General features: G+C 44.6%; 1 long non-coding RNA gene across 1 annotated transcript in view; it reads right to left on the reverse strand.

The window, feature by feature from the left end:
- The window catches only part of LOC128422304 (uncharacterized), a 92,006-nt gene that overhangs the window by 46,285 nt on the left and 21,987 nt on the right, over positions 1–23,734 (reverse strand). The gene's annotated exons all lie outside the window — the stretch shown is intronic.

Genomic DNA, 23,734 nt, shown 5'->3' on the forward strand with positions numbered 1-23,734 from the left:
CTTCCTGAGGCCACAACAGGCCACATCGGGTCCTCCCACAGCCACACTGGGACCATCAGGCCTATCCGCAGCCACAGCAAGCCTTGTGGGGCCTTCCTGTGGCCTCCGTGGGCCTCGTCAGGCCTTCTGGAGGCTGTGGCGGGTCTTGTTGAGCCCCACTGGGCACCCACAAAGTGGGGCAGAACCTGGCTCCCTTGGCATACAAACTTCTGTATGTTTAAAGTATTGCTGTAATTTTTTGTTGATTTTCTTGTGTGGTTTTTTTGAGCTAGGAGGGTTTTTTTTTTTTTTTACAATCAAGCGGTAAGCAAGCATATGAGTGGAGGGGATAAGCACCCTAGCCACCTGCGCCATCCCTGTTTGTATTGCCTCCCGATCCCACAGCTGTCTGTAGTGGTTGGGTACTTGTCTTTCTGGAGGCGCCTAACATACTTTGAAGATTGAAGAGACTGGCTGCCCTTTTTTCATATAACACCTGAAGAGCGTTTTTGAGGCCCTGCTGCCCAGCAGGCTATAAATGACCAGGCTATAAATGCCTAGAATAAGCAAACAAACAAACAAACAAAATGGTGAATAAATTTGCTGCTTGAATAATTTGCCTTGGTACAATAAGGGATTATCTACGTTGAGAAATGTATTTTCTTTCAGAGAGAAACACTCCTCATGACATTAAAGGGATTTTTTGCCTTTTAAGCTTGCCTGTGTAGTTCAAATGTATAATTGTCCCTTAGTGATTGCCACCGAGGATCTAGCTAAATTATACGTACTGCTGAGGGATCGTCAGGCCTGGACCAAGATAGATTTTGCTGCCTGAGATAGAGCAGCAAATGGTGCTCCCTTCCCTATCCAGAGGCTGAGTCAAGGTTGATGGTATCCAAGGCCGGTCAAGATATTTGGGCACCTGAGGCAGAAAATTCCACAAGTGACTCAGTTTCTTGGCAGTAAAAACACAACAAAAGTAAATCAAGTAACAACTTGCTGCCCTTTCATGACACTCAAGATCAGCTGCCTCCCCCCCCGCTCTTCTTAAATGCCCCCCCCCGGCCCTACCTCTTTTTTTTTTTTTTTAAGGAAGAAGGTGTTACTAAAGTCACTCTTCTCCCACCCCCACCCAAGGTGAAGGGCAAAGTGCTATTCCTGTCAGAAATCTATTGACTGGGGCAGTTTGCTCACATTTCCAACACGGGGGTCTTACGAGGGAAAGACTTGTGTGTTGCTGCATATTGCCAATACATCACAGGCCCTGCTGGAACACTTGCCACAAGGACTAGATGAAGCAAAAACTTTTGTTATAAAAAGTAAAAAATATATTAAAAGGGAGAGGAGAGGGGGCAGGAGCCTAGTGCACTGTGGGTTCTGTAGGAAACAGAGCATATTGGTGGTTATGTTAATAAAAGCACTGTGAGTTTTCACAGTGGATCAGCAGAAAGTTATGAAGCACAGGTGTTTCTGTAATTGTGATACATTGGGAAACTTCACACTGTTAAATGAGCCTCAGCTTCACACTTCCACCTGTGTGATGTGGAAATGTACTGTTTGTATGCCAGGCTATAATAGTCAACATGTAGGAGTGATTGCTGGCAGGTTCAAGACCTGCTAGGGTGAGGTCCCCCCCCCTCTCCCATTTGCTCCTTTATTCAGGGAACTGTATAATTTCTGCATTTATATTTACCACAGTTGTAAAGTGGGAAATATGTGTTATACATGCTGGTAAGATAATTATAAGAACCCACAAAAACAGAATTAAAACCCTAGGATGAGAGAAAGGAAATCTTTTTTTCTTTCTTTTTTTTTAAAAAGAGTGCATTTTTTTAAAAAAAAAAAAGAATTTCAAGCCTGGAAAGTGCATATGACCAGGAAGGCAGTTTGGGAATTTTCATATCAAAATCATGCATTTTTATGCATTCTGAAGCCTACCAAAGCATTGATATTGCCTATATATAAGAAACCCTTATAGAATGTGAGAGGTATGAAGTCTGGACTGAGTTTCTAATAGGATATAGCCAATGAGTTAATTCAGTTGTTTAGACAAAAAAGAGGCCATATGCCTCATTCCCTTGGGTTTCAGAAAATAGAAGGGATGCATGCAAGGTTGGGTAATCCACATTTATTTGAGTTGTGATGGGGAAGTCTGAGTTGGTGCTATGGCATAAGATGTTCAGTTGTTCAGGGAAGTAAATAGTCTACAGCAACCTGGTACAACTCCCATCAGCCTCTGCCAGCACAGTTGGCAAAGACTGGTCTACATTCCCTCACACAGCGGTGGATTGAGGTCTGGGCAGAGATGAAGAGGTGTTTTTAGATGGGCCTGCAAGGAAATTTTGAACTTGGGCATGCAAAGCAAGTAAGGAAGACTAAGGAGGAAGAACCTGAAGAAAGGATGTGTGAAGAATGAAGCAAGGGTAGAAAGGAGCAGAGGATACAAGGAAAGGAAGCTAGAAAAGGTTCAATGTGTGTTTTTGGGCGGTGGGAGTTCTGAAGAAACCTTCACAGAATAATTGAATTGTAGAGTTGGAAGGGACCTTGAGCATCATCTAGTGCAACCCTCTGAGAGCCAGTGTGGTGTAGTGGTTAAGAGCAGTAATCTGGGGAACCAGGTTCGCATCTCCGCTCCTCCACATGCAGCTGCTGGGTGACCTTGGGCCAGTCACACTTCTCTGAAGTCTCTCAGCCCCACGCACCTCACAGAGTGTTTGTTGTGGGGGAGGAAGGGAAAGGAGAATGTTAGCCGCTTTGAGACTCCTTCGGGTAGTGATAAAGCGGGATATCAAATCCAAACTCCTCCTCCTCCTCCTCCTCCTCCTCTTCTTCTCCTCCTCCTCCTCCTCCTCCTCCTCCTCTGCAATGCAGGAATATGTAGCTGCCCCATACCGGGATCGAAACTGCAACCTTCATGTTACCAGCACCACGCTCTAACCATAGTGCTTTAGGTAAGTGGGTGCCAGAGAAGAGTGCTAGGGAGGTTCTCATAGCCATTGTGAGAACAGGATGCAGAATTGGATGGGTCACTGGCCAAATCCAGCAGGCCTTTCTTATGTGCAAATGCTACAATTGACCATGAACCAACAGAAAGAGGGTGCTCCCCTATATACCTTACCACCACACCCTTCCAAGGTATTAACGTGTTGCATTACTACGAAAAGGGGTGTGCGTGTCTTATTTCAGAGATTAGTTGCCTTTGTCTTCTGGCATCCCAGGAGGGATTTACATTCCCCCCCCTTCTCATAATAAAGCCCTGCAAGTACACTTCAACCCCAGCCACCAGTAGCTTTCCTGTTAATCTCACCTGCTGGAGTAGAAAATGAGAGACAGCCTCTCAGATAGCTGCAGAGACTGCTCTGGGCTGGAAAGGTTATCCCCAACATCTTGAATTACATCTGCAGGAAGGGAAGGGAAAGACCTGTTGCCCTCTCACAGCTGTTATGTGCTCTCAGCAATTTGTTCTCTGCAGGAGAGCATATTCTCCATATCTAGACATGCAGAAGGACTTCAGAAAAGAATGGCTTATTCTATCTCGGAAGTGCTGTAACAGATTGGTGGTTGCAAGAGATGCATTTTAGGAACAAATGGCCCCCGAGAGTCTCCTAAGTCCATGAGAGAGAGAAGGCTAAAGAGCCCGTGGTTTCTAGAGAATTTGGCAGTGGTCATAGCAGGCGGCAGGGTCTACTAACCTTATCAGTGCTTACCAAGAAACCTTAAAATTACCTAGCAGATTCCGAATCACTCATCAGTAACCTTAAGGAATGACCTTTGAAGCACTCTGGGCCACTCTCATAAGTGACCAACAGAATTGCAACTTTGTATGGCATGGTGTGAAGCAGCAGGGGCTACATAACAGAAGATAGCAATGGTCATGGGCTAAGTGTCTTAAATTGTTTTAAATGGATGAAGGCAACCCTAATGATGTGAAGTACCTGTAACATCTATAGAAACATGTTCCCTGGTTAGTGGACATATACATCAGTCCAAAGTAGTGGCTTACTTAAAGGTAAAGGGACCCCTGACCATTAGGTCCAGTCGTGACTGACTCTGGGGTTGCGGCGCTCATCTCACTTAATTGGCCAAGGGAGCCAGCATACAGCTTCCGGTTCATGTGGCCAGCATGACTAAGCCGCGTCTGGTGAACCAGAGCAGCGCACGGGAACGCCGTTTACCTTCCCGCTGGAGCAGTACCTATTTATCTACTTGCACTTTGACGTGTTTTCAAACTGCTAGGTTGGCAGGAGCAGAGACCGAGCAATGGGAGCTCACCCCGTCGCGGGGATTCAAACCACTGACCTTCTGATCGGCAAGTCCTAGGCTCTGTGGTTTAACCTATAGCGCCACCCATGTCCCCAATGGCTTACTTACTTATTGTTTAATTTATATACCACCTTTTCACCCAGGAGCTCAAGGTGGTATACATGGTTCTGCCCCTCCTAATTAAATCCCCACAACAACCCTGTGAGGCAGGTTAGGCTGAGAGGCAATGACTGGCCCAAGATCACCAAGTGAGCTTCATGGCTGAGAGAGGATGTGAACCCGGGTCTCCCAGGTCCTAATCTGACGTGCTAACCACTACACCACACTTAGTGTCAGGAGTATAACATATAATCAAACAAGAGATGGACAAATGCTTAGAACTATGGACCACTATGGAAAGATATGAGATGGAATTTAGGAACACGTGAATATGCACATCCTGGACCTGAAATGCCAAACTAAAATCCGCTCGTTCTACCATGATTCCATTCTGGATACAGTATAATGAAACACGAGGGGATGACACTTCAGTAATACCCTTCTAAACCCCTTATATGTGGACTTGAACATCAGAATGGACTCAGTTCCGCTGTGCAGTCTTTCAGCACATTCTAAAAGTTAAGTTTTGAATCTGTGAGGGCTAGAACCATAGTTTTACTTGTAAATATGAAAATTTACTGAACCAACCTGAACCATTGCAAAGTTTCCCAGATAACTTAAACCTGAGGATCTCTTAAATAGTTGTATAAGCCCTTTGAGATGGTCTTGGGGTTCAGACAGAGCTTTTACTATTATTACCATTATCCAGCAAAGGGCACTAATGAGTGGAAACAGATTTTCACGTGTGTATTCCCTACTGAGTATTGACTAGCAAAAGAATGAATACAAAGTCCTACATCCAGCATAGTAAACTCGTATGATCATCTATGAGTGTGTGTAGCCTAAGAGGTGACCAGAACATACACAAAGAGAGTCCTTTTTAACCCAGTACTGCAATATTATTAATCTATCTGTGTGTATGTGGAAAAGTTAGCTTTATTCTAGGTTCTGGAAAGAATAGCCTTGTTCAGACAACCAGTAAACATGCTTGGGGATGAGGGACGTAGAATAACTGTAGCAGACTCCACACCCAACCTATTTATTTGGTTGTTTGCACACATTTCCTATGTAAGCATAAAGTGTACATGCATAGGTTTGCCCCATTTTACACTTACATGGGGGTTTTGCTGACAGTCTAGTGAATATAGTTAGTTCAGTTTTATGGCCAGACACTGCATTCCTTGATGAGAAAACAAGCTTTCATATCCCTTCTCTCTCTCTCCTCATTTTAAGGACAACAATTTGCTTTGCTTTTTAGGTTAACGTGAAGATTCTTATACTATTGAGGGCCCACCCCTGTACTCATCTTGGAGCGAGTTCCATTGAACTCTTGGGACTTACTTCTGAGTAAACATGTGTAGGATTAAGCTGTGAAAGTTCCTGCAGTTACACGCTGCCCTGGGAGTTTAAAATATAGCATCGGAGAATAGGTAAAGGAAAGGAAAAGGTGCCTCAGTAAGTTGCATGCTAATCGTCTTTTCCTAAACTCTGAATCAGATGGCAATTCAGTTGTTTCCAGCACAGCTTCTTACATTGCTCGACACAGACGCAGAAAATGGAGTGCTCATTTGCTGACTAGAAAATCACAGTTGAGGTCGATTGATGAAGCAGTGCAAAGAAGCCTGTTCTGTCCCCAGCTTCTAGGGAGACAATACCATTCCTCACCCTTCACTAGTTATGTATTCAAATGCTGAATATTTTTTTAAATCTAGTTAAGCTGCAGCGCAGCTTACTCACAATTTCTCGGGAAGATGTCAGATTATTTTTTACATTTGGTAGCACATGAGGCAGCCAGCTTTTCTTTTTTTTCTTTTTTCTTTAAAGCCTGATGTGGAATAAATTTTAAAGAAATCCAAGCCGTACCAAAAATATTCTGGGAGGGGGTTTCCCATTGTTCCGTGCAAAACCTTAGGAGGCAGTGAATTAACTAATGGAACAAACAAACAAACAAAAAAACGAAGCGAGAAAGGTACAGTAGCTACTTTCTTGAAAACAAATCCAATCTTTTTCATTCCTGCCATTTGTTTGAATTCTTCCTCCGGGCAAGCTGGACAGCTGCACTAGTGAGTTTTTTAGTCATGGGTTGTAAGCCCCACCTGGCTAGATTTGTTTAGCAGACAGCTGGCAGAACGAAATAAAAAAGGGGGGGAGGTAGAAAGAACAGGGATGTACAAACTGCTTCCAAAACAAAAAAGATAGAGAATGTTTTTAAAACGCTTTTCTGCCGTCGCCAGCTTTATTGGATAGATGCATGTGCATATGGGAGGAATTTTTCCTCGTTCATCCTCATTTATGCCTTTACGGTACATCCCCCCAAATCTTCGAAGATGAGGCTGCAAAATGGAGGGTGCTTGAGCTGCCCAGCTTGCACAATCCTGAACATTAGCAAGCAAAGAGTCTCCTCCATCCCCTTTTGTTGAATTCACAGTCACATTCCTGATTTACAGGTTTACACACAAATACGCACGCACACAAACCAAAAACCACATTAGTTTTAAATTAACTTGGGTTATGCTTTTATTATTACTCTGAGCATTATTATGGCTTTCTAATTTTTAAAACGCTTCAACTGGAATGTTCCTTCCAGCTTAAAGATAAGGAGGAGGCAAAAATTGTGGGAATGGCATCCGTTCTGCATCTGTTTCTCTCACAAACCTATCAAATATCTAATTTTTGGCATTACTGCTGGCTCCAACAGGGGGATGACATAAACCAGCTTTGTGGTTACATGTTTCACTTTTAATCTCACAGAAATGAAAATCAGCGCTGAAATGTCCCTTAAATGCGGCTCTGTCAGATTCTACCCCCACCCCAACCAAAAAAACCATAGAAAAGGGCGTTAACTTGGTTCAACTTAAGATACAGCATATGTAGAAAGTTGGTTTTCAACTCACTCACTAGTACAATTTAAGCTAAAACGATCCATTATTTTTTTTTTTAAAAAAAGTATGTTAGCCATTTTGAATGAAAAGATAATCATTGGAAAACACACAGCGGTGAAACAAATTACAGCCCAGGAGCCAGCAGCTCAACATACCACTTCGTGATTTTTTTTCTTACACAAGTGTGTGTTGGTGCTCCTAGACACAACTCTTGGAGGTTCTCAAATTAAGCAATATTTGTTTCTGTGAGTATCCTGCCATGATTCGAGACGCTTCTCTCCTGAGTTCTTCATTATATGGATGCACATGGTAGACACTATTTAGAGTAGAGGCATGGCCAAACTTGGCCCTCCAGCTGTTTTAGGACTACAATTCCCATCATCCCTGACCACTGGTCCTGTTAGCTAGGGATGATGGGAGTTGTAGTCCCAAACAGCTGGAGGGCCACGTTTGGCCAAGCTTGATTTAGAGGATTAGAAAAGAGTATAGTTTGGTCATTGTCCAACTGGAGGAATTCCTTGAAAACAAAGGCCAAGGCTGTGATCCACCAAATCCCACTTAACCCCTTAATATCCAAAATCTGGCAATGGAACGGGAGGGAGGACAACACTTTGGGTTTCTTTCTTTCTTTAAGATACTTGTATGCCACTTTTCCAAGACAACGGAAATCAGATCCCTACAAATAGCAGAATAATGTAGCTACATACACGTGGCAGGAACATTGCAGTATAACCCACTTGCAAGTCTTCCAGATCTCTCCTCCCACCCCCAATAATCTTCCTTTGCGGGGGTGGGGAGAAGAAGAAAAGATACAAAAATTTGATTCAGATATTTCTCAGCATTACGGGCCAAACATGAAGGTGGCAACTGCACTTTTTTGCCCCAAACCAATTGCCCGTCCTCATTAAAGATCCAAACAAAAGGTGCATTTTGGGCATGACTCGATCGCATGCCAGCAAATCCAGGTTTGGAATCAGAGCTGATTGTGAGAGGTCTTGTGCAACAAACCCACTTCTCCAAAAGACTGGACTTTTTTTTTTTTTTTGCAACATGTGGCATGAAAAGGTGGAATGACACTTCCTTTCTGATGCAACATCATCTAACCTCCTTACAAACAGATCGGGATGGATGCTCAATAAACAGGTAAGCACCCAGGGAAGACATCACAAGCCTATGGTTGTAACTCCTGGCATTTAATCTAAAAGATGCCCTGTGTTGAAATCTGGGGGTCCAAATTTGATTGGAGCAGCAGCACTGGGGGGAAAGCATGTTACTCCTTTCGCCACTGCAGAGGGCCTTTCATCTAACATCCCTAATGCACTTCTAAGGTTTAGGGGAAGGGCTGTAGCTCAGTGGAAATGTTTCTGCTTTGCATACAGCATCTCCAGATAGGGCTGGGAGAGATCCTGCTCTTAAATGCTGGAGAGCCACTGCCAGTCAGTGTAGACCATGGGTAGGAAAACTAAGGCCCGGGGGCTGGACAGTCTAGGAATCAGCGTGTTTTTACATGAGTAGAATGTGTGCTTTTATTTAAAATGCATCTCTGGGTTATTTGTGGGGCATAGGGATTCATTCATTTGCCCCCCCCCAAATATAGTCCAGCCCCCCACAATGTCTGAGGGACAGTGGACTGGCCCCCTGCTGAAAAAGTTTGCTGGCCCCTGGTGTAGACAGTATTGAGCCAGTTCGACCAATGACTCTGACCTGGTTTAAGGCAGCTTCCAGTCTTTCGAGCCACCCTGCCCTAGTTTATATTAGCCTTGCAACAGAAGACATCAAAATAGTTGCGATTGGGGAGATAATTCAGTTTATGGCTTTAAGGCATGGAAATGAATGGTGTGGGATGGAGGGGGGCACGGGACTCAACACTGGCCTGAAAAGAAGCTCCTATTTTTGGTGGGAGCATCCCAACTATTAAATAGCAAGCCCTGAAATAAATCTAAGCCATTACGTAACACTTCCCAGAGCAGGATCTCCTCCACCACACACATACACGTTCCTTTGGCTTCCTTCCACCCGTGCCTATACAAGCCCCACAGAGCATAGACTTTACGGAGCCATGCACGATATACGTGCATTTTAAGAGTCCAAACTAACCAAAAGCATTGGTATCAGTATCAAATGCTTCAAAGGGAAGGAGGGTCTGGGCTGCCTCCGTCCCTTGGGCTTCAGGAAACTCAACGCCCTCTCCTGGGATGCTCTTGACAAGAGAGCAAAAAGAGATGCATTTTATTGTATCGGGGGATTTGTGTGCTTCGGGAACTGTGTTTTCCCATAAAAAAAAAAAAAAGCACGCAGGGATGAGGGCAGCAGAGGTCACGTTAGGTTTCTGACTGGCCCTCCCAAGCAATTAGACCCTTGCTATAACTTAACAGCTTCTCTGTAGTTCGCTACAGACAATTACATATATTTGGTCAGATAATTATAGGAGCCATGTATCTTCCCAGTTTTAACCGTGACTCATTAGCATTGCAAAGCTTTGTAATCCTCTCCTCCCCCTGCCCACACACAAACCCTGCTCCAGTCCTTCTTCAGTTCCCCTTGTCTCTCTTTCCTGAACCCCCACCCCCCACCTACCACCATCACCATCACCGCACATTTACACACGCTGACAAAGAGAGAGAGAGAGAGGCAAGACTAATTTGATATTTCTCAATTCTTTGGCAAACATTTTGTTAAGAGTCCACCAGTGTCTGCTCTCAATGAACCTCCAACCTCTGCCAACTTCTTCACTAAGGGAAATTGATTCTTGTTTACTCCTTTTCAGAAAAGGAGAAATCATGATGAATTTTAATAGGCTAGCCCCCCACTGTTCAAAATCTCCCTCCTTTAGCTGCACAAGCTTTGAAATACGTAAATCAGAAATAAGCCTGGATTTTTTTTATATATCTATTAAAAAAGAAGGGTGAGGAGAAAGAAGAGAGAGGGAAATGGATAATTGTATGAAACTTAAGCTCATCCAGAGATTTGGCTCCACACAGCTGTCTTCTCTCTTTCTTTCCGCTCATCACGACAAAGCACACTGCAACATTTTGTTGCTGCATTGTAAAAGGCCCTAACTATAAATTCACCTTTAGAGTGTTTAAATATATATATGAGAGAAAGTGCTAATGGAAAGCAAAAACACTAGAAGTGTTTTATTTCTGTGCTGAAAATTTACATAATTTCATTTCAATTCTGTTACACATATACCTTTTACTCTGGGGATAACTTTTAAAAAAAACATGTCAAAAGAAAAAAGGAATGGCTTATGTAAATATGCCTAGAAAGTATGACTGCTGCAGTGTACTCAGCCATAGAGAAACATAGAAATCTGTACTCGGCACATCATGCAGTCTATGGTGGTGAGTTATGTTGATCTCTTTCTGTGACACTGTTTTGCCTTATTTGTTTAGCTGGGATTGTATCCAACTAAATTCTGCTCAGAGTAGACACACTGAAACTCACCCAAACGGCAGCTGAATGTCACTACAGAGTTGGTGACAAGATAGTACCTTTCACCTGAGGCAGCCAGATAGTTTACAGAGGCCGGGCCGGGCTGTGTGTTATAGTGGGAGTGTTGTGACAAATAGCCAGCTGGAAGCCACCAGTATCTGCCCCCTGACTTAGATGGTTGTCTCACTATATTTTAGACAGTGGTGTAGCATGTGGGGCCACCAGGGCACTTGCCCCAGGCACAAAATTTTAAAGGGCACAAGTTGAGCGAGGGATGCTTCTCCACCTCCGAGTCTCAGCTACTTCTTGTGCTGTTTTCGGTTAAATAGATTGAACTTTCAAACTGACATTCGGAGGAGCACCCAGGCATTCCAGCTTCAGAAGGCAGCCGAAGAGGGTTCCTGCTTCACTTTTGACTGCACGGACTGCTGGGAAACATGCCTTTTTCCAAGCTGCATGCTGGGGGTTGCAATTTCGGTGCCTCGCCTCCCCGCTGAAGGGTGGGCAAGCTGGAAGGGCTCTTTCGCAAAACCTGCTCTCTGAGGGAAGAGGGAGCCCAACAGCTGCTGCTCCAGGAAGGTCACTTTCCTGTGTCCCATGCAGCCCATAGAGGCAGGCTATGGTGCAGAGACAAGCAGGTGGAGCCAGTGGCGTAGCGTGGGGGGTGCAGGGGGGGGCGGCCGCACCGGGCGCAACATCTGGGGGTTAGGGGGCGCAAATCCATGGGTTAGGGGGCGCAAATTACTTGCCTTGCCCCGGGTGCTGACAACTCACGCTACGCCACTGGGTGGAGCTGGGGTGGGACCCACCTGGGTGCTGGTTGTGGCTCATGGCTCGCATCTGCCTCCTTGCCAAGCACAGGGCAAGGAGGCTTCCTGGAGATGCAGCCCCAGCTCCCCTCTTCCCAGCAATGGAGGTGGCGCCATGCTGCCAACAGCTGCTTCCTCACACACCTCTGCAAGAGGTAGGATGAGGCGGCGGTGGCCTGAGGCTGCCACTCACAGCCTGAGAGCCTTGCATTGGGGGTGCAATACTCGCCTTGCCCTGGGCACTGGAAACCCATGCTATGCCACTGATTCTAGATATTGCCAGGACAAGGTGAGAAAAAGAAATGGAGCAGCAGAAGCTCTGTGCCTATTGCACCCTTTTAGAAAGATGCAGCTGCTTATACCAAGTCAAACTGGTGTGTGTTTTACCTACTGCCTTACAATGACATGCCAAAGCTCCCCAGGTTTTCAGACAGGAGCGTTTCTGCAGCCCTGCAAAGAGATGGCACTGACTGAACCGGGGACCTTTGTATCCAAAGCACATGATCTGCCACTTCTGGCCTGCCACTTGCTACCTAAATGCATTGGATAATGTATGCTTTCTGCATCTTCCCCCTTGGAACAAGCTGTATGTCCACTGTGGCAAAGGTCATCTAATGGCATTCTGTCAGTATTTAGGCTTCAGGCAACTGGTTGCGTCCTTTAAGGACTTGGCACTGCCGCTGGCCATGTGCAGATACATTTTCTTGAGTTCTGGAAACAGATTATTGTCAGGGAGGGGGAGCAGAAGGATATTACAAAGAGTAATTATTTGTTTTGCTTTAACTTTTATAACTCTTGTACTGTTTAGTAGGGAAGCAGTCTTGGTGGTGGGGCGACGTCACTCCGCCATCCTTCTGAAAGGGGCAAGTTTACCCCACCTCCATTTAGCAGCAAGACGTGTGAGGGAGGGAGAAAAATTGTGACAATATGTGGCCAATCAGAGGAAGGCAAGCTTCGTCCATCCTCCATGTAACAGCCCTTTAGATATCATTTCTCCTCATGGGTATAGCCAAGGAGGACAGCTGCCTCCCCCCCCCCCCGATCAAGTAAAACAATAGAAATAGTTAACTGACCAATCAGGTCAGTTCTGCCCCCCCAACAACAATTCCTGCCCCTCCCAACAAAAATCCTGTCTACACCCATGTTTCTCCTCTAAGTCTCCTCTTTACCAGGCTAAAACGTACCTAACTCCTTCAACTGTTCCCCATAAAGCTTGGTTTCCAGACCCTTGATCATCTTGGTTGCCTTCCTCTGCACACACTCCAGCTTGTCAATATCCTTCTTAAATTGTGGCACCCAGAACTGGACACAGTACTCCAGGTGTGCTCTGACCAAGGCAGAATAGAGCAGGACTATTACTTCCCTTCGTCAGGATGCTATACTTCTGTTGATACAGCCTAGAATTGCAATAGTTAGTTAGTTAGTTAGTTAGTTAGTTAGTTAGTTAGTTAGTTTATTTATTTGCTGTTGCCTCACACTGTTGCCTCATATTAAGCATGTGGTCTACAAACATTTCTCTGTCTTCTCCACACAGATGACCTACCACTTGCACGTTCTTCCTCTTGCTTCAAACATAGCTTAAGAAACTTTCTTTATCATGTTTAACCTGTCTTGCAAACTTGAGCTCATGCTGAGCTTTGGCCTGCCTGACCTCCATGCAACTGTTGGTTACTTGTGCCTAATCTTCCTTCGCTATTTTCCCTTTCTTCCATTTTGTACACTTGCACTTCTTAAATGGCAGCTCATCTACATTCCAGCCATGAGTCTTATCCCACCAGGTTTCAGTAATGCCTATTAGGTCATATTTGCCATCCTCTATGGCACTGTGGGTTAAACCACAGAGCCTAGGACTTGCTGATCAGAAGGTCGGCAGTTCGAATCCCCACGACGGGGTGAGCTCCTGTCCCTCGGTCCCTGCTCCTGCCAACCTAGCAGTTTGAAAGCATGTCAAAGTGCAAGTAGATAAATAGGTACTGCTCTGGCGGGAAGGTAAACGCCGTTTCCGTGTGCTGCTCTGGTTCGCCAGAAGTGGCATAGCCATGCTGGCCACATGACCCGGAAGCTGTACGCTGGTTCCCTCGGCCAATAAAGCAAGATGAGCGCCGCAACCCCAGAGTCGGTCACAACTGGACCTAATGGTCAGGGGTCCCTTTACCTTTACCTATTAAGAGCTCAAATTAAGAGCCCCTGCCCCTCAGACCACATGCTCCAGCACAGCACACAGCCACACTGGCAAGCCAACTCACAATCAAGCACCCCAGCAGCTCAGACAAGCAACCAGCCATTATCCAAAAGACAGAAGTTCACTCTCTCCAGTCTCCTTCACTACACTTGATCTTAGCCAAAGGCCGAGAAGCGATCTCCAGTTTCTTTCACGAATCCTTCGCAAACACACCTGATTGCAAATCCTGGTCACAAGCTCCCAGAGGCTGCAATCAGCTGAACAGAATTGCTCGTCCCCCAACTCATTTCACTTGTTCTACAGGTATTTCATTTTTCAAAAGATCTGTAACTTATTTGGAAGTCTGTTTCAGTTTCAGCTATCAAAACACTTTGTTGACAGCACTGAGCTGAATAGAGACTAGCAACGCAGCTTCTACGAGTGCTTGGATTTGCACTGGCGGGCTCCATATGGAGCATTGACCCAGCCTTGTTGAGGATGCCTGATGCAATCTCAGCCTGAGGTAATCTGGCTGCAGGCCCTCGCGATTTTTGTTGTGGTTTTGTGTTACTTTGATTCGAGGCTTTTAACATCATTTTGAGCAAGTCTCCAAGGGCTAAATCATGCTCATGGATGTGCAGTGCTATCGAGCTTGCAAAATCAGTCCCTAGGCTTGTGCAGGCACACAACGCTGGAGGGTTTCTCAAGGAATCTGATGATGTTGTGATCTGTACTCATGTACCGGAAGATGCTCCCTCCTACATCTAGAATTTTAATAGAAATATCACTTCCTTTCCCTGCCTCCTTTGTCAGAGCTTCGCTTGGTGCTTTCTAAGGGTAAGTAAGAACACTGCATCTTTGCAGCACAAATGCATCAAACATTCATTCAAAGTGCAAGGATTGCTATACCCCCCACTGTAATTGTATGGGGTACAGTCCCTAGTGCAGTTAAGTGGGCTTATGATTCATTGTTTTCAACTAGACAGAAGTGCTCAGCAGGTATGCCCTAGATGTGGTATCTGACAATTACAAGCCCACCACAGAGAGCCAGGGCCAAGTGTATCTTGTATAGGTGTGCATATGTTGCATGGTCCTTGACCCACTTTCTGATGTGGGGAGGAGCACAAACAATCCTCTCCACTTTGTAAATTAAGCCTGGCAGGGATAAGGCTAGGCTAATCTCCATTTCCTGGTCATCTAGTTTTCCATGTGAAGGGACATCATCTGTATGAAGGAGAATTTGGTTGTATATTCCCCTACTTGCAGCCTGAATTGCTGCCTCCCCTCTCTCATTGAAAGCAAAGTAGGAAACTTAGAAACAACTCCATCCACAAGACATGCGTCAGGCAGAAATGAGACAGTACTACCACTGAGCTGCAACTGGCACTGAGGCATGGCCAAAGCCACTCCCTGCTTCGAACACTAACATACCCACCAGTAACAGCATGAGGCCCACTCCTCAATGCTCATCACCATCTGGCAATCAATTCATCTCTGCCATAGTACCCCATCCACAGTTGCTGCTGGATTTTGCCCAGAAGGTGAGTGACTGAACTTTGTTGTATTATATCAGGCACCCACCAATACCTCCTACGGTGCTTGTAAAAGGTCTCAGTAAATATCCTTTCAAAAATCCGCAGTGCACAATAGGTGATTGCTCTTCCTACTCAGATCCCATTTGCAGTGCCTGGGCCTTTCCTGAATTGAAAACCCACTTCTGCCAGGATCGGGCACGACCCTCAGATACATTCTCAACAGAGGAGAGGTGCAAAGAGCAGCTATCCATAAGTGTGGTCATGACTGACATAGGTGCCTCCTCCCAGCACACAATTGATTGGAAGGTTGATGGGGGACATAGCAGCATCATTTTGTGGTCCCGTCTCCTTTTTTGCTCTTTGAGACGTGGCACCCATTTTGTGTCATGCTACAGCCCCGCAGGAGCCATTTTGTGACTGGCAACTATGGCACTTTCTCCAAATTCCAAATGGGCTTGCTGGTCCGAAAAGGTTGGAGATGCCTGCATTATAAATTCACACAACACATTCTATTTGTGGAAGCAAATCAGGTTGGATGCACAATAAACAGGTTGTCCAGAGGAGACCCATCTTTTTGTATGGCACACATCTAAAACATTTTAAATACAGAATCTTGGTACCAGGTAGTAGAAATCAGCTCATGGGATGCTCCCATTGCCAGAATGGCAGGGGGGATATGATTTTGTAGAATTCCCCTGCAGCTCTTCCCAATTGTTCTGGAGTGTTGAGGGATCCTCTGTACCAATGCTGGAGGTGAGGGAAGGGGAAATCAGGGGAAATGGCTTCCTCCCTCTTTTGCCAACAGAAGCCTCCACTACACTGATGTTTCATCAGTGAACCCTCCTGAGGAACCCTCAGGAACCTCCCTTTGAGTGTCCTATAACACACCAGACACAATGTACTGCAGGAGTGTTCTTCAGTGTTATCATCTACTCTATGCCCCACACTCCAGAACGGAGCAGGATAAAAACCCAAGGGCTCAGAAGCAGAAAACGCTAAATGGAACTTTATACTACAGTGGTACCTCGGGTTAAGAACTTAATTCGTTCTGGAGGTCCATTCTTAACCTGAAACTGTTCTTAACCTGAGATACCACTTTAGCTAATGGGGCCTGCCGCTGCCGCCGCCGCCACCACATGATTTATCTTCTCATCCTGAGGCAAAGTTCTTAACCTGAGGTACTATTTCTGGGTTAGCGGAGTCTGTAACCTGAAGCGTCTATAACCCGAGGTACCACTGTATACGGTTTCTAGAAGGAGGAAGAAATTAAGCTCCTGTACACTTAAGAACAGACTGGCACAGATAAATTAAGCAGGTGAACCTCCTTTCAAACACTTCGTCTCCTTGCAAGTTCATTTTAAACAATTAACTTTCAACTGCTTAATCTCAGTGTCTTGGGCTGCTGTTAAAAGTCAAAAGAATAGAACCAGTAAAAAGAAAAGGGAACTTTAAACCCAGGAATACCAATAGGGTTGCCAACATCCTCACACACAGAGATAGGGGTTTTGTGCTATGACGATGATGATGATGATGATGCCACCCATCTGACTGGGTTGCCCTGGCCACTCTGGGCAGCTCCCAACAAAATATTAAAAACATAGTGGTCAGACTGAATCAGCAGATATAATCCAGCAGGGGTCCTTGCTGTGAGATCACATTCACCCAGTGCTATACCAGCTGCACTGGCTCCCGGTAGAGTACAGGATCAGGTTTAAGGTGCTGGTTTTAACCTTTAAAGCCCTATACAGCCTAGGACCCTCATACCTACGGGACCGCCTCTCCTGGTATGTACCACAGAGGAACTTACGGTCTTCAAATAAAAACATCTTGAAGGTCCCAGGCCACAGAGAGGTTAGGCTGGCCACAACTAGAGCCAGGGCTTTTTCGGCTGTGGCTCCGATCTGGTGGAACACTCTGCCACAAGAGACTAGGGCTCTGCGGGATTTGACATCTTTCCGCAGGGCCTGCAAGACAGAGCTGTTCCACCAGGCCTTTGGCCAGGGCACAGCCTGACTCCCTCCTTTGGCAATCTTCACAGAATTCTAGCCCAATGGTTGCCATCAATTTGATTTGAATTAATTTTATAATGAAATGATTTTAGAATGTTGTATTATTTTATTGTTGTTAGCTGCCCTAAGCCCGGCTTCGGCTGGGGAGGGCGGGATATAAATTAAAAAATATTATTATTATTATTATTATTATTATTATTATTATTATTATTATTAAAGCTTTCCTCACCATTAGCATCTCCATGGCAGGAGAACCTTCACCTGCTACAACACTTTTAGCATTATGTTACACAGCTGCTGAAGCCAGAAGAGTAGTTTTAAAAAAATAGAGTTGGCAACCTTGCTTACATGGCGCCCAAATGGACGAGCTTGTGCTCTTTGATGCCACAGCTTCTCAAATCTGATTCAGACCGTGGAACAATCAATTGCTCGCTCTCTTTTCTGCACCATGACATCTGTTCAAGGCAGTGACTCGGTGGCATCTATGTTTGATACCGCCTGCTGCATCCTCCATCTCACCGCCCACCCCCCCGCCCTCTGGATCCTGCAACATCAGGATATTCCTTCCCCCTGGAGGTCTCCCATTTATGCACTAACCAGGCCTGACACTGCTTACCTTGTGAAATCTGACAAGATCACAGGCAGATCTGGTCTGGCTGCAGGCACCCCCCTGAGAAAAATTGCAAAGCAGTAACAGCCACCGGCTGGCTACATACAAATAAAATGTGACAAACATCAAAAGTTTTGGGTAGGTCTGGGCTGTGTGGGAAGCTTTCATTTGGGAAGGCTCACACCTGTTTCTTCTTAGCGGGCCCTTCCCAGGCTGCGGCCTTGTGCTTCATGTGAAGACAAGCAATTATATCAATATAATCAGAGTCAAATCCTATGTAATTTACACATTAAAAGGAGAGAATGGCGCATGGAATGAAATCGGTTTGTCTAAAGCAATTAAAGCCTTTAAGCAAATACTGGCACTGAAAGGGGATGGACAAAAACTGTTCTCATATCCCACATCCCAGGACTTTTGATTCACTGGCTCGGTTTTAAAAGGGCTGGGAAAGGGGTGTGGGTCCCTCCCCTTTTCTATGTTACACACTCAGATTCTATCTGGATATAAAGCCCAGAGATAAGGAGTTTGATTTGCTTTCAAATTGAGGTTGCCAGCTTCCCTACCACCCTGTTCTCAGGTGAAATTTTTTCCCCAGCTTCTTCAGCTACATGCTGGGAAAAGCTTCACCTGCTAAATTTCTGTTTAGCATGCCAGTGGGAAAGGCAGAGGAGCCCTTCTGGGAAACAGCTGGCAATCTTATTTTGCATTCTGCAGGATAACATCTGCATACGCTTTGGCCAACTTAAGATACACTGTGTGTGTGTGTAAAGGAAGGAACTACAGTGGTACCTAGGGTTACATACGCTTCAGGTTACAGACTTCGCTAACCCAGAAATAGTGCTTCAGGTTAAGAACTTTGCTTCAGGATAAGAACAGAAATTGTGCTCTGGCAGCGCAGCGGCAGCAGGAGGCCCCATTAGCTAAAGTAGTGCTTCAGGTTAAGAACAGTTTCAGGTTAAGTACGGACCTCCGGAACGAATTAAGTACCTATCCTGAGGTACCACTGTACTGTAGTTGCTTGATGGTGACATAACTGCACACAAGCATGATGGCATTTTTTACTTTACATTTTCCAGATATGACCACAGTCTCATCTTGCTGGACACAGATGAGGCTAGAACATAGATGGCAACTCCTTTTGTCATCTCTCTCACTTTTGCATCACACCTTTTGCATTTAGCGATGCAACTATACAGTCTGTATGGCATATTTTCCTCTTGAAATAAGTAATGCTAAGTAGAAATGAAAGAGGTGGGAACTATGTCAGACCTATCCAATAGGATATCCAATATGCTTCAAATAGGGGTGGAGAATCTGTGGCCTTCGAGATGTTGTTGGACTACAATTCCCATCTTCCATGGCCATTGGCCATGCTGACTGGAGTCAATGGCAGTTAGAGTCCAAAAATATATGGTGGGTCACAGCTTCCTCACCCCTGGATCAAAATGCGGGAATGAAACTAAGGAAGCCAAGGTTCAAATTCCTACTCAATCATGAATTGGCCAGTCACACTCAGCCCATCCTATCTCAAGACAATAGGATAAAATGCAGGTTGGGGAGGAAAACATATGTTTTCTGAGCTCCCTGGAGGAAGGGTAGGGTACAAAAATATCATCAATAGATAATCTTTCTTCCTCCCTCCCTCTCATCTTTGATCAAAACGTTTTGCAGGTTTACGTGCACTAGAAAAGCTAAGTTATTGTAAGGATTCTAACCTGCATTCATTTACTTGGAAGTAAACCACACTGAACAGTGTCTTGCTTTTTGCATGCAACATGCATTGGATCAGACTGTCAAACCCTTCGCCTGTACCCCAATTTCCCCTGGATATTTCCCCATCCTGCCATGTTTTCACCAGAATTTCATTTCTCCATCAATCCTGAAGTTAACCTCTTGACCATATTTCTTGGACAGAAACAATAGACTGCCATCACCTCCCTGCCCCTGATGTTCCTTGTCTTTTATTTCCCTTTTACTCATGCCTTGCCCCCAGCTCTGTTTCTGTCTTCCACTCCAATGAATCTATTTATTAATAAACCAGGGGTTTTCAGAACAGTGATGCATCAATAAACTCCAGAGCTGTTCAGTTAGTCAGCATTCTGGGAAATCCTTTCCAGTATTGAACAACTGTAAATCTTCATTATTGCTTCCAATAGCACAAACAGAGAACACCCTCCCTCACCTTTGTGACATCTTCTTTGTTTAATTTTAAGGGTGAATGTGCATCTTTAGCTTATGCATGGGTCAGATAGCAGACTCTCAACTGTGGCTGAAGGAACGCCAAGTAGTTATGGACAATTACGATAACCAAGTAAACACTGATTTAAATTAAAGGTAGGTAAGCATGCAGAATTAAAGGGTACCTCCATGTGGTCACTATTTCAGGGAAGGGATTCAAGCACATATGCAGCTTTAGATTTGTGCAATTAAAGTAGCTTAAATTACTGTCTGAGCGCAACAAATCCACTTTAAAAAACAAAACTTCCCAAACTTTTGCAGTTTGGGAAGTGACAGAAAATGCATTGCAAAGTGTGTGAAAGATGAATGAGGAGGAGGAAAACTGCCGAATTCAAGATGCCAGTTACCATTTTTAAAGCTCTGTATGATCTGGGGCCTGAGATCAGATTACAGGGGAGTGGGGCTTCAGACAGACCTCATCATACTTAAGGGATTCTGGTGGGTGCATTGGCAGTAGAGAAATAAGACTAGCCAATTCAGTCCCATGCACACACCCAGTAATGTGAGCCAGCAAGCAGGTTCTGCACATGGGGGAACACACGGCTTGTGCATGCCCCAGCCACCATGCCCATAATGTGCTACGTGAACCAATGTATGTACACGAATAAGCCCTGCTTACTTAATTCCTTTTTCACTAAAATGGTTGGTTGATCATGTGGGCAGCGTGCACATATTTTTGGATTAACCTGCAAAGTTACTAGATCTCGTAAGATCTACATGCATTAAACTTGCTTACACATCCCACTGCCTGTAGAACTTGCACATCTTGGCCCTATGAACTGCTCAACTTAAGCTTAGATCTGTGTAGAACCTCCTTAATTATATCCCTTGGCTATGGAATTCCACCTAGGGAGAAGCTTGCATGAACCCAGTTCTTCAGATAATCACGAGGCTGGCTGTGCTTTTGTATGATGTGAATTATGACAGGGTGCTCTGGCCATTATTGCATCATTTGGTGTGACAATTGTGTGGTGATTTTGAAATTATTTCATGTACATTCCCCCCCCCCCCCGCTTTAGGTCTCCAAAAGTGAGGAAACCTGTGGGATTTAAAAATAATAAAATAATAATATTAAATTATAATATTAAAAGAATTTATTGAGGATATCTCAACAATGGACTTTTCTTCTTCTTTGGTAACCCGCCTCTTGGGCTCCTCTTCAAAGAATTCCAAGTATCTCATCACTCTCAAGATCTGCACAACCTAAAGTCTGTCACCTAAAACCATAGTGCACTTCTAGGCCCTAACCAATCTTTTGAGAATCCCTGACCTAAAGGAGTCCAAACTCTAAAGTTTTCAAGAACTGTAAAGCTGTCACTTCCTCACCATTTCCTGTCCGCACTGTAATTACTATCTCCAGTCATTACAATGATATCAGATAATGTCATGTTGCATCTTGGTTACATCCAACACGGCGGAGACATTTCTGACAAGATATCTGCAGCTGATACGAGACAAGGTGTCCTGTTAAAATACCTGCTTTTAGCTGACTGACAATTAACTATAAGTGTGTTTTGATAGTTCTGCAGAGAACGTGAACCAGCAGGTAATTTCAGTCTCTATCTCCATCACCACAGATGTCTTCTTGTTTGATTAGGGGGAAATCTGAGAATGGTGAGTTTTAAATTACCTTTGTTCACATCCGACCCGTCAAGCAGGTGGGAAAACCTATCCAATCCAGTTGCTTCAGCATGTCTCTCGGTGGCTCTACATCCCTCAGCCCTCCTGGTATTCTACTGCCACGTAGACGTTAGGAAACCCAAGTGTACAACACTGTAGATTTTAGTTACTCTTAGAAACATTTCCCGTACGAGTGAAGAAATCCCTGAAGCAGATACATTACATGAGTGGGTTGTAACCTCCAAAAAAGGAGAGAGATGTATTAAAATATGGTGAAATTGCAAATACAATATCACTTTGCCATATTAATTAATCCTGAATGACTGTGGAATTTTTATATAAATGCATATGACATACCTAGCATGCCAAATTAATTCTTTATTATCAAAGAGCTATTGCAATCAATACTAAATGAATTTATAATGATAAGTTACATAAAATAAAGAGCTGCTGGAAAAACAATAAAAAGGCTATCATTGTCAAAGCTAGAACATGCTGGGATTCATTAAGATGGAGATGGATAGGAGACTTGCAGCAAGACTCTATGCATGCTTGCTTCGAAGTAAGTTTGAGTGAGTTCAGTGGAGCTTACTCCCAAGTGTAGGACTGCAGCCTCTGCAATAAACCTTTGTATTGTGGGATAATCTGTCCTCACCCCAAATTTCTTGCTATTCTCTATTTCCTTCTCCCAAGACCAAAAGATAATGCTTACTTTATCCAAAATCTGATTTCCACGTATGTATCTTAGCACATCTTATGCTTAGAATGCTGCTCTCAGATGCTGCAAAGGAGACAACACTATTGCTTATGTTGGGGGTGAGGAAATCAACTAGCAGCCTGTTTGGCTTCTGTATGGGCATGGGGAGGTGGAAAGGAAAGCCACATTGTCCTTGTCTCAGGCAGCAAAATGTATTAAGCTAGTGCTGCTTACTACTATCATCTTGCTTACCGCCCACACAATTGAAAGCGTGAACTAGCTCCATTGAAGAGTACTGTGCTTGAAGGGATGAAAGGTGGATATTGCCTGTGATCTGTAGTGGGTGTCTCATAAATACAAGTTTTCACTTGGAGTTGCAACCACTGGCTGATGGCCATAAATGGGTGGATCATCCAAAGCTGGCCGGTGCAGTAACTTCTCCCATTTGTTCTAAGGGCTCATGTGCACGGCAGCCATTTGTGATCCTGCACAGGTGCTGTAACACACAACCAAAACGGGAGGAACTGCCCTTAGAAAAGACTGAGTCCTCCACATTCAACCCCAATTGCATAATTCTAGCTGCATAGTTCACCATAGTCCTGTCATTATCTCAAGGAACCATTTGGACGAGCTGGGGGCAGAACAGGTAGAAGACATTTTGCATGCAGGCAGTGAGGAAAAAAACTGGATTAAAAGAATAACAGCATCTCCTCTTTGAAAGAGGCACAGATCACATGTGTGCTAAAATTAAAATGTGGCACGTGTGAACTTTTTCCACTGAAAGTCATTACCTTTGAGATTAGGTATTCTGAAGATTAGGTATTCTTGGGTGTTTGGCCTTTGGTGGTCGCTTTTCACTTGCAAATTATCACTTTATGTTGCATCAATTGGTGAACAGCCAATGGAAAGGCAGACCATAAGAGATGAAGTCAGTACAAAAATTTTCGGCCTGATCCAGTCCTGCAGTTTCTAATTAAGAATATGTTTTCCTGCTTCCTAAATACTTTGCAGCACATTGTTGTTGTTTAGTCATTTAGTTGTGTCTGACTCTTCGTGACCCCATGGACCAGAGCACGCCAGGCACTCCTGTCTTCCATTGCCCCCTGCAGTTTGGTCAAACTCATGCTGGTAGCTTCGAGAACACTGTCCAACCATCTCATCCTCTGTCGTCCCCTTCTCCTTGTGCCCTCCATCTTTCCCAACATCAGGGTCTTTTCCAGGGAGTCTTCTCTTCTCATGAGGTGGCCAAAGTATCTTTATGGTCCAGCTCTCACTTCCATACATCACTACTGGGAAAACCATAGCTTTTACTATACGGACCTTTGTTGGCAAGGTGATGTCTCTACTTTTTAAGATGCTGTCTAGGTTTGTCATTGCTTTTCTCCTAAGAAGCAGGC

This window comes from Podarcis raffonei, chromosome 1 (genome assembly GCF_027172205.1).
Source record: "Podarcis raffonei isolate rPodRaf1 chromosome 1, rPodRaf1.pri, whole genome shotgun sequence".
NCBI lineage: Eukaryota > Metazoa > Chordata > Lepidosauria > Squamata > Lacertidae > Podarcis > Podarcis raffonei.